Consider the following 11,839-nt stretch of genomic DNA (forward strand, 5'->3'; position numbering starts at 1 on the left):
CTTATTTATTTATTTTATTTTATTTTATTTTGAGACGGAGTCTGGCTCTGTCACCCAGGCTGGAGTGCAGTGGCAGGATGTCAGCTCACTGCAACCTCTGCCTCGAGGTTCAAGTGATTCTCCTGCCTCAGCCTCCCCAGTAGCTGGGATTACAGGCGCCCACCACCACGCCTAGCTAATTTTTCTACTTTTAGTAAAGATGGGGTTTCACCATGTTGGTCAGGCTGGTCTCGAACCCCTGACCTCAGGTGATCCGCCCTCCTTGGCCTCCCAAAGTGCTGGGATTACAGGTGTGAGCCACGTGCCCGGCTGACCCTATCTTTAGAAGCTTTTTAAATAAAAATAAAAATAGAATTACCATATGATCCAGCAATTCCACTTCTGGGTATATGCCCAAAAGAACTGAAAGTAAGGACTTGAAGTGGTTATCTGTACAATAATGGTTCAGAGCAGCATTATTCACAAATAGCCAAAAGGTGAAAACCCAAGTGTCCATTGACAGATGAATGGATTAACAAAATGTGGCATATACATACAATAGAATATTATTTATCCTTGAAACTGCTAAATTCTAATACATGCTATAACATGGCTAAAACTTGAGGACATTATCTAAGTTAAATAAGCCAGTCACAAAAGGCAAACACTATGTGATCTAGCTTATATGAGGTACATAGTCAAATCCACAGACACAGAAGGTAGAATGGTGGTTGCCAGTGGCTAAGGATGTGGGACTTGGGTAATTACTGTTTAATGGGTACAGTTTCAGTTTTGCAAAATGAAGAGTTCTGGAGATGAGTGGTGGTGAGGGTTAGACAACAAGTTGAATGTACTTAATGCTACTAACTGTACACTCAAAAATAGTTGGCCAGGTGCAGTGGCTCAAGCCTGTAATCCCAGGACTTTGGTGGGCTGAGGCAGGTGGATCACCTGAAGTCAGGAGTTCAGCACCAGCCTGGCCAACATAGTGAGACCCCATCTCTACTAAAAATACAAAAAATTAGCCAGGCGTGGTGGTGTCCGCCTGTAATTCCAGCTACTTGGGTGGCTAAGGTAGGAGAATTGCTTGAACCCAGGAGGCAGAGGCTGCAGTGAGCCAAAATCGCACCACTGCACTCCAGCACTCTCTGTCTCAAAAAAAAAAAAAAAAAAAGGTTAAGATGGTAAATTCTAAATATACATATTTTCCCACAATTACAATAAAATACGTTTTTAAAAACCCACAAAGATACCACTGTACACCCAGCAAAGTAGCTAAAATTTAAAAGACAGATAAAACCAAGTGTTCATTAAAATGTAGAGCCACTAACTGGAACACTCATACACTACTGGGGAAATTTAAGTTGGTACAACCCCTTTGGGAAACTGTTTGGCAATATCTACTAAAGCTAAATATATGCCTACCTATGACCCTACAATTCCACTCCTGAGCATATGTTCAGAGAAATGATTGGGCATGTGCACCAAAAGACATAAGCAAGAATGTTCATGGCTGCTTTATTCGTATTAGCCCCAAACTGAAAACAATCCAAAGAGCTAACAGGAAAATGGAGAAACAAACTGTGGTATATGCATACAATGGAATGATTCTCAGCAAGAGATTAGAACTACTGATATGCACAACCTTGTGGATGAATCTCATAGACTTTATGCTATGTCTGTGAAATTCTAATGCCTGTCTATATGTGTGAATGAAAGACACACACAAGAGTTCCCTTATAAGCCAAAACTAGTGGACGGAGTTTTTTAAAAATCACGATGTGGTGACCTTCATGTTGGAGGTAAGATGAATTCTGAGCAGAAGGGGCAAGAGGAAATCTTCTGGAGTGCTGGAAATCTACATCTTGACTCGGGTGATGGTCACATGGTATACACGCATGCAAAGTTTCACTGAGTAGTACACTTTATTTATTTATTTATTTATTTTTCTTTTTGGAGACAGGGTCTCATTCTGTCACCCAGGTTGGAGTGCAGCGGCACAATCTCGGCTCACTGCAACCTCAGCCTCCTGGGTTCAAGTGATTCTCGTTGAGCAGTACACTTTAGACCAGTATCTTTTACACACTTTATTATGTATGTTATATGTCAAAAGTCAAATATCTCTAAAGCACCTAATGGCTCTACAACAAATATACTATAATTCAAAAAAGGAATAAAATATCAACCTTGTTCTTTTTCTTTTTGACTGAGAAGATGAGACTCCGTTCCTGTTAGATATGTTGACGGATAATTAGTTACATCCCCATTTCCTGAGTCAGATAATGAATCTAAGTCTCACGCAGTGCAAACTTACATGTTCCTAAATGTTCGAGAGCTTTCCTGAAGCCACTCCTTATCCACGGAGTCTTTAAAGTGTCAGTATTTAGTGCAATCTACCAATCTACACTTTCTGAGTCTGAGCTCCCTGTTTGCTTCCTACTGGTAAGTGTTCAATTTCTTCTTTTTTCTTAAGAAGGGATCTCACTGTCACACCCAGGCTGGAGTGCAGTGGCATGATTGTGGCTCACCACAGCCTTGACCTTCCAGGCTCAAGGGAGGCTCCCACCTCAGCCTCCCGACTGGGTGGGACTACAGGTACACACAGCTACAGGTGCACATCACCACGCCTGGCTACTTTTTGTAATTTTTTTTGTAGAGGCAAGATGTTCCCATGTTGTCTAGGCTGGTCTTGAACTCCTGAGCTCAAGCAATCCTCCCATCTCGGTCTCCCAAAGTGCTGGGATTCCAGGCTTCAGCCATCGTACCCAGCTTCCATTTATTTTTTAAGCTTCAATAACAGCATCCAAGTTTATTTAACACCTTCATTAGCAGGGGCGAAACAAATCCCTCCTCAGCTGTAAAGGCAGAATGTCGAGGTAACACCACATTCCAGCATTGTGAGAATTGTGCACCCCATCCCACCCCTTGCATCCGCACAAAGAGAAAGCTTCATTCTCTTGAGCGGCCATTTTGATGCCTGACCCTTAACACAGCCAACACAATAACTTTAGCATCCGTGTGAAAGTACCAATAGCGGTGGCAGGCGGTGGCTCATGCCTGTAATCCCAGCACTTTGGGAGGCCGAGGCGGGAGGATCACCTGAGGTCAGGAGTTGGAGACCAGCCTCACCAACATGGTGAAACCCCGTCTCTACTAAAAATACAAAAATTAGCCGGGCCTGGTGGTGGGTGCCTGTAATCTCAGCCACTCAGGAGGCTGAGGGAGGGGAATCGCTTGAACTCGGGAGGCAAAGTTTGCAGTGAGCCGAGATCATGCCACTACACTCCAGCCTGGGCGACAGAGCGAGACTTTTTCTCAAAAAAAAAAAAAAAAAAAATACCCATAGCTATGGCCTACCATTCCCAGGAAAGAAAGTAAAAGCCCACAAAGGTAAACATTTTCTTCCCTTTGGTGTCTTCTGCCCTTCATCATAAAGAGTTGCTCAGTTGTTGAAAAAGGATCTTAATATGCAAAACTTTACATTTTAGTGAGAATCAAAGGCAAATTCTTTTGAACTGTGTCACAACGAATAACATTACAAACATGTCTCAAAACTCATCCTTATTTTAGTCAAGCAGGCAAATTAGTGGGCCTGTAAAAACAGCAAGGTAGTAGGAGAAAAATCATCAGAAGGTTAATAGCAGAAGGGTTTGGTTTAAAAGAAGCCTCCTAATGCATCTGTACTCTGATCGGTCTTACGTCAATTCAACAGTGAGATGCAGTTTTATTAAAAGCTGATACTTGGCTGGGTGTAGTGGCTCACGCCTGTAGTCCTAACACTGTGGGAGGCCAGGGCAGGCAGATTGCTTGAGCCCAGGAGTTAAAGACCAGCCTGGACAATATGGCGAAACCCTGTCTCTACAAAAAATACAAAAACAACCCCAGCATATGCTAGTGCACACCTGTAGTCCCAGCTACTCAGGAGGCTGAGGTGGGAGGATCACTTGAGCCCAGGAGATGGAGGTTGTAGTGAGCTGAGATCCTGCCACTGCCCTCCACCTGGGTGACAAAGCCAAATCCTGTCACAAAAAAAAAAATTTTTTTTTTTTGAGACAGAGTCTCGCTCTGTTGCCCAGGCTGGAGTGCAGTGGCAAGATCTTGGCTCACTGCAAGCTCCGCCTCCCGGATTCACTCCATTCTCCTGCCTCAGCCTCCCAAGTAGCTGGGACTACAGGCGCCCGCCACCACACCCGGCTGATTTTTTGTATTTTTAGTAGAGACAGGGTTTCACCATGTTAGCCAGGATGGTCTCGATCTCCTGACCTCGTGATCCGCTCGGCCTCCCAAAGTGCTAGGATTACAGGCGTGAGCCACCGCGCCCGGCCGAAAAAAAAAATTTTTTTAAGCTGATACTGTTATTGGTTCATGCAGGTGACTCTGTTAACATTATCTCAAATGAAATTGTTCAGAACAATTGGCAGTTTTATATAGTTTCAGGAAAAGTGTTTTGAAAAGCAAATATCAAACTGGTTAAATGCAAAGCCACATGGTCACAATGGAAAAACAACTCTTTTAGAACAGTAAAAAGTCATGTAATATAATGACATCCAGAATTTTTATTTAAATACATTGTCAGAAATAGATTAGACCTGGTTTCTCCTCGGAGGTTACCTCAAAATACATTTCACTTCATAGAAGTTTATATAAGTGTCAAAATATTGAACTAAGAGCAAATGGGTTAGTACTACTGGAATGCAATAATTATAAAGCTGGATAGGTGGATTAATTGTCCTACATACCTGTGGTTTTTCAGATTCCTGTGCTTGCTTACTCATGTACATTTGACTCTTTCAGAAACCACTTCTGGAAGCTCCGGGTCTGGCTTCTACACTGCCACCTGTAGACATAAAAGAGAAATAAATCATGTATTATTTGTCAACAATGCATCTTTTCTAGGCATCTAACGGGGAAATCTGGGGAAAAAGTGGCAAAACATTTGCTCCAAAAGACAAAAATGTTCTTTCTCCTCTGTGAGGAAAATTCCTAAGGCGTCCTTCTCCCCAATGGTATGATAAATTATTTGATTAGAAATTGAAACATATGTAAGTCTCAGATCATCAACTATACACCACTCTGAACCGATCATTAAAGAGATGAAGTCGCAGAACTCAACTTACAGCCATTTCAAGACCTGTCGTTTAAAATTAGAAGAAAACTTCACCGCTTTGTTCATCTGTAATTCAGAATTCTGTAAATTGACACAAAGAAAGATCAGGGGCGATTCAGGCTAAGGTTACTTTACCACAAGGTTGTAATATGTCTATTTAAAATAACAGTAATTCTAACCTGAACTACAGTTTTGTACAATCCAAATAGCAGTTTGGTGGGGTATTTTCATCAAAATGCCCTATCCTTGATTTGAATATGAATGACTGCGGAAGGGTCTTTCTGAAACCCCACGGATTTTAATACAGGTAGGTCCTTTTTCCAAAAAAAAAAGTCAGGAAATGAACAAACAGGAATAAAAATTCATGAACAACTATCAGCAAGTCCAAGCAGTCATGAGACGTGCGAGTGTGTGTGTGTGTGTGTGTGTGTGTGTGAGAGAGAGAGAGAGAGAGACACACACACACAGAGGAGAGAGAGAGACAGAGACAGAGAGAGACCGACCGACAGACACACACTGAGATTTCTGGAGTTAATTGCGAATAACCGCGCCGCGAAGCTTTTTTACCTCCTCCAAGTCCCACAGTCTACCTGGAACAAGTAAGCCCCGCTCCAGCACCTTAAGCCAAAGACACAAGCACCACCACCTCCACCCCCACTACCTAGGCGAGACAGCGCCAAAAGCCACCGAGCGTGCACGCCAGCCAGGCCCGCTACCCCGCAAACCCGGGAGCTTCTTTATCTCCAGCAGAGATCCGCCCCACTTACCAGTAATTTACTTTAACGCCTCGAAAGCATGATTTGGTTTACGGAATTGCAGCAAATACAAGAAAATCAAGTCTCCTTGAGACACTCCCCTCCTCCTCCCTAGGACGCACATTCACACGGAACACTCTCCTTTCCCTCTCAACCCCGAACACACGCTGGACTATCCCAAGAGGGTCTTTGGGGACCCGCCAGAGATCGATACTGCTCCCACGTGCCTCCATTAAACCCTCGTCCAAACATGCACAAGGCGCCAAGGGCATGTGCAGAATCAGCCCTCAGAGTAAGTTCAGCAAACCCGTTCCCTATCCCCGAAAGCGCTAGGGAGCACCCTGACGCAAGCGCCGGCCCCGGCAGACAATACTCAAGCAACTCCAGCCTTCCGCGCACACGCCCCGACCGGTCCAGCCACCACTCTCTCCTCCCATGGTCCCTACAGTCTTCGGGCCGGGAGCAGGGGGCGTCCTGATGGTTGCTGGGTGTGGACTGTGAAGAGAAGGGCAACCTGCACACACCACAGATACTGCGGGGCGGGTAGGAGATCGCAGTTCCCCAAAGCCCCACCGGTGCCCAGCTCCTCAGAAGGGGTGGGGTGGGGACAGTGGAACCGAGGGAGTGAACACTAAGGGAGAGGCAGCTTTTCCGCACCTCTTTCCCACCTACCACAGCGCGCGCGCAGAAGCGCGCCCACCACGGGGCCGTGCACCTTCCTTCTGCCTCTGGACCTACCCAGCCCTTGCCCCCAAGCGCAGTGGCCTGGAAGAGCGGGCGTCCGGCCCGCGGTGGCCGGGGGAGCGGGCAGAGCGCCGCGCTCGGGGGTGCCCACCTGCGCGCAGGGTCGTCGCTGCTGCCGGTGCACCCGCCGCTGTTGCAGTCTCCAGCTGCAGGAGGAAGAGGCGCGGCGGCTGAGCCCCCGGACTCCACGCGCGTACTCGCGCCCCGGAGCGGTGGTCCTCATTTCCCTTCGTCCCGGCTGGCGAGCCACCCACCTAGCCCGCAGGTTCTGCCAGTCCCGCGGCCCGCCAGAGCCCAAGCTATCCTCTCCGCCCCTTTCCCGCCGCCCCGCGCTGCGCTGCGCTCCGCCCCCTGCCCGCCCATCCCCGCCGGGGCCCAGCCGGGGGCTGCGGGCGCCGCGCCTCGTGCCGCAGATTTCGGGTTCTTGGGTCTGTGGCGGTAGAAAGGGGATGGGGGGACCAGGGATGCGGCCCTGGGGTCCGCCCCCAACCCAGCTCTCCCAACCGGTTCCCCGCTCCTGGGGCCCGCGGCGGCCGCCCGCGACTAAGGGTGTGGGCACCGTGCACTCTGCCCCCGCTCTTCCGGCGTCTCCCCGCATGGCACCTTCCATGGCCCAGAGGGTGCCTCGTGTCTTAGGGGGAGGGGGGTTGGTGAAGCAAGGTGGAGTGAGCCTGAGAGTGGAAGCGAAGAAATTACCATGTGAATTGCCAGGGGATGCAAGTTGCTGCCTGTGCCCTGTTTCTGTTACATTAATTACCTGGATGTGCTGCTTTCCTTGCTACGACCGCAGTAATATTCAGAAGCTTGAATATAAGATTTCCAAGTTAGTTGGTTGTAGGGTGGTTGGTTTTTTTTTTTTTTAATGTAATGATGGCAGAAGACAACAGATTCACTCTTTTTAAAAAGTTACTTTACATATATGTACAATATATAAAGCCATATTTCTAATTGAAAAAGCAAAATATAAATAACAGAACAGCTATGTTTTACAGAAACAAATCCAGTGTGTATGTGTTATTTAAACCCACGGTAATTATATTAATTGGTTGGTTTTAAAGTGTATTTTAGGTATTTCTTAAAACGGACTCAGAATTTAGGGATTAGGAACCCCTGAGTTTTAGTTTGGCTTTTTGTCATAGTTCTAAAATGTCAATTTCGTGGAAATTACTAAATGGGGTTGTTTAGAAAAATGGATTCTTTTTCTTCCAGGTTGGCAGCATTTTTAGATCTGGCAAAGGACAGAATTTTTTTTAAAGCCAAGAGATAATAAAATTCTCATTCATTTTCTGATGATGGAATATCTGGTCTAGTAGCTTTTTCTTTAAGTGTTTCTCTCTTTGAGGCAAACTTACTTTCTGTTTCTTCTTACACGTTTTTCTTCCAAAATTTCTCCTAAGTATAGGCAAAGTTATGGAAGCCGTGATTTTTGAGCCTTTGTTTTCTTAAAAGAGATGGAAAATTAATTATAATTCATTATCAATATCTATCCCAGGCTCATGATACTACATTTCACATTGATTAACCCTGTTTTTCAACTCTGCTTTGAGTAATTTCACCTAACACTTGAGAACCAAGAGTTTTTTAAGTTTCATCCTTATAAGAATGAAAGGCACACTTTAATTAACATTTTGAACCAAAATTAAATTCATTAAATTCACTAATGGAAAGTACGTTAGTACAGTATGTGTTGCTGGGTAAATGAGGACAATGTGGATGATAAACAGTTCTGAAGAAAAGACTCTGAAGCAAAGAAAACAGTCCTTAGAAAAACTGATGATCCCCTTTTCAAGAGAAGGATGACAAATGCCAGTAATTATGCAAAGAATGACTCCTGCCTCTCTTTGCTTTGGTTTTGTGGCTAGGCCTGCATTTATCTCTCTTGATCATCATAATAAAAGTAAAGTAATTCAGCATTCCAGTGACACTGCTTAGTAAATTAGCAATTTGAAAATGCTTTTATTACCTAATTAATCCAAGCAAATGCCTTCGATAAATCCAGTTTTACTCTTAACATTTTTTGTGCCTCCAGAGAAACACTTGCATGAAATAAAAACAGCTAAGGCAAGCTCTAAAACAATTGCTAGCCAGATTCCTTGGGTATATGAGTGTAGCAATAGAGTTGATATTAAGTGACCTTTGGGTCTTAAATTATATATCAGATATTGGTTCTGAGTTGCTCACTGGCATCTTCTTGAGTGAATTTCTGTGTGTTTGCTTTGCCGTTTATTCCCCAGAAACATGCTTCATTTCTTCCTTTCTGCCTTACTGAATCTACCTTAGTCTAAATTATGTTCGTTGAACTCCCACCAAAAAATCAGACCCTAATCCATAGCCCACTTGACAATCATCTTTGTCCTTCAAGTTTAGTCTCTTTTGAGGTCTTTGGTAAGAATCCAGCATGATTAAACATCCAAAATTGGAAAGAGTACTTCATTAGGCATGGTTCTAACTAAGAGATAACAACCAGATTTCTCAAAACAAAAGAGTGTGCCATTTGAATAAAGAAAGAAATAAAAACAGCAAATCCATTTTGTTCAGGTCAAAACTAAGCCAACAAAATCACAATTGAAATCCTTTCTAAGCCTGAATTGTGCTACGAGATATGTAAAAAGTACAATTAAAATAATTTATCTATTTTTTTCACCACTACAAATCCTTTGCTCCACTGACCAAACACCATTATGCTTCACATTTCCCTTTTAGTTCCCGTGCTATTGAGTTTTTTTCACTGATCTTTGAATAAGAAAGTGCGCTGGACACTCCCATTATCCCCAAGGAATTCTATGTCACCCTCCATTTGGTTTCAAAAGTTCTCTTGAAATGTCTGTGACATTGATGAGGACAGATCTGAACATCCCATGTAGACCTGTGGAAAGGGAGCTCCATGACTAGTCTACATTCAAGACAGTGGGATTAAAACAAAACATGAGTTTTGTTCTAACACTTTAATCCAATTGGCATCTCCCATTCTGATCCTCACTCCAGCAAAAGGTTTTATAATGTGTGTTTTTCCCTCTTGAGAAATTTTCTCTTGATAATTATTTTAATAATTTTTTGTTCGTTTACTCTTTGAGTTGTGAGCCTGAACATAATGCACAGTCTTCTGTCTTTTCTTTCCTGTGATAACTGAGAATTGATTTAAGGGGAAAAGGAACACAATGAGACAACAATTTTGCCAGTTTTTTCTTCTGGCTCTAAGAAAAGCATGAATTAGCCTTCTTTACTTTGGTTGATTGGATTGAGCAGCATAATTGATTCAAATTTGCAGAATGTCAATTACGTTAATTGATCTCCTTGTGTTAGGGAAATACCTCACTAGTTATCTCACAAGACAATGAAGATAGAGACAATACTACCCATATAATGCTCAGATTGAAATGTTGATGATCTAAGTTACTTAAAAATATGTGTGTATATGTGGGTGTGTATATGTATAATTCAAAGCTAAATATAAACCTGATTACTTGTAATAGATTCTTCAGTTACAAAACCTTTGGTAAGCTCTCTCATGTTTTTGGAGTATGTAAATAAACTGAAGAATACCTCACTACCTTACTCACAGGAAAGTACTTTTTTCTGATCCAGATCTCCGCATAAATTCCCAACATCAACTATTTAACCGTAACATCTCATGGTTAAAAAAAGAAAAAAGAAGAAGATGATGAAAGAAAAGAAGAAAGAGAGAATAAAAGAAAAAGCAGGAAAGGAGAGAGAGAGAGAAAGAGGGGGAGGAGGGGGAGGAAGAAAAAGATAAAAAGGAACAGAGTAAAGACTGTGGCCAAGCACAGCAGCTCAAGCCTGTACTTCCAGCACTTTGGGAGGCCGAGGGGGGTGGATCACTTGAGCTCAGGAGTTTGAGATCAGCCTGGGCAACATGGCGAAATCCCATATCTACAAAAAAATACAAAAAGCCAGACGAGGCTGAGGCAAGAGAATCGCATAAACCCGGGAGGCGGAGTTTTCAGTGAGCGGAGATTGAGCCACTGCACTCCAGCCTGGGTGATAGAGTGAGATTCTGTCTCAAGAAACAAAGAGTAAAGACAGTATGGTAGGGTGAATACGTGTATGACTGGTTAGCACAACTGATAAGCACATCCGGTTAGTAAGATAATGGTTTTCTCTCCCCCGTGGACCATTTTGCTTTGTTTTGCTTCATGGCTATCAATCAAAGCCCTATTCCTAGACATGAACAAATGCATTCCTGGTCACCAGATATGGTGGCTGGAATTGTGTCCCCCAAAAAGATATGTCGAAGTTCTACACCTGTGACCTGTGAATGTGACCTTATTTGGAAAGAGGGTCACTGCAGATATAATTAGGGTGTAAATTAAGATTAGGTCATACTGGAATAGAGTGAGCCCTTAATCCAATATGACTGGTATCCTTACAAGAAAATGACACACACACACACACACACATACACACACACACACACACACACACAGGGAAATGGTCATTTAAAAATGAAGGCAGAGATTGGAATTATGCTGCTGCAAGCAAGGAACAGCTGAGAGTACCAGAAGCTGGAAGAGACAAGAAATTGTCCTCCCCTAGAGGAACTGGAGAGGGCATGGACCTGCCAACACTTCGATTTTGGACTTCTGGCCTCCAGAACTGGAAAACAATAAATATCGGTTGTCTTCAACCATCCAGTTTGTGGGACTTTGTAGCCCTAGAAACCAATACACCAGGAATTCATCACAAACTTTTAGTGATGCCAGCCCATCATTTTCTGTACCCAACCCAGAGTAAATGTTCAAGTGTAAACTGTTTAAGAATGATAGGCAGGGCTGGGTGTGGTGGCTCATGCCTGTAATCCCAGCACTTTGGGAAGCCGAGGCAGGTGGATCACTTGAGGTCAGGAGTTCGAGACCAGCCTGGCCAACATGGTGAAACCCTGTCTCTACTAAAAATACAAAATTGGCTGGGTGTGGTGGGGTGCACCTGTAATCCCAGTTAACTCGCAAGGCTGAGGCAGGAGAATCACTTGAATCTGGAAGGAGGAGGTTGCAGTGAGCCAAGATCATGCCACTGCACTCCAGCCTGGGCAACAGGGTGAGAGTCAATCTCAAAAAAATAAAATAAAATGATCGGCAGAGACATTTTTCTACATGAAGGACAACAGCAGGGTAGAATCATCCAGGAATTAGAAAGAATCTTGAGAATTCACCTAATCCAATAAATGGCTCCTCCAAAATCTGACTCTGCTACAATTTAGAATCATAGAGTAACAGAATCTTTTTTTTTTTTTTTT

At 43.7% G+C, this 11,839-nt stretch overlaps 1 long non-coding RNA gene across 1 annotated transcript; it reads right to left on the reverse strand.

The window, feature by feature from the left end:
• Window positions 1-3,441: 3,441 nt before the first annotated feature.
• LOC131383900 (uncharacterized) lies at window positions 3,442-6,813 on the reverse strand. The gene is made up of 3 exons (XR_009214297.1): window positions 6,677-6,813; window positions 4,719-4,816; window positions 3,442-3,571 (listed from the first exon to the last, which is right to left on the reverse strand). It is a non-coding gene; the product is annotated as an uncharacterized LOC131383900 (long non-coding RNA).
• Window positions 6,814-11,839: the final 5,026 nt, after the last annotated feature.

Source organism: Hylobates moloch, unplaced genomic scaffold (assembly GCF_009828535.3).
Source record: "Hylobates moloch isolate HMO894 unplaced genomic scaffold, HMol_V3 SCAFFOLD_7, whole genome shotgun sequence".
Lineage (NCBI taxonomy): Eukaryota > Metazoa > Chordata > Mammalia > Primates > Hylobatidae > Hylobates > Hylobates moloch.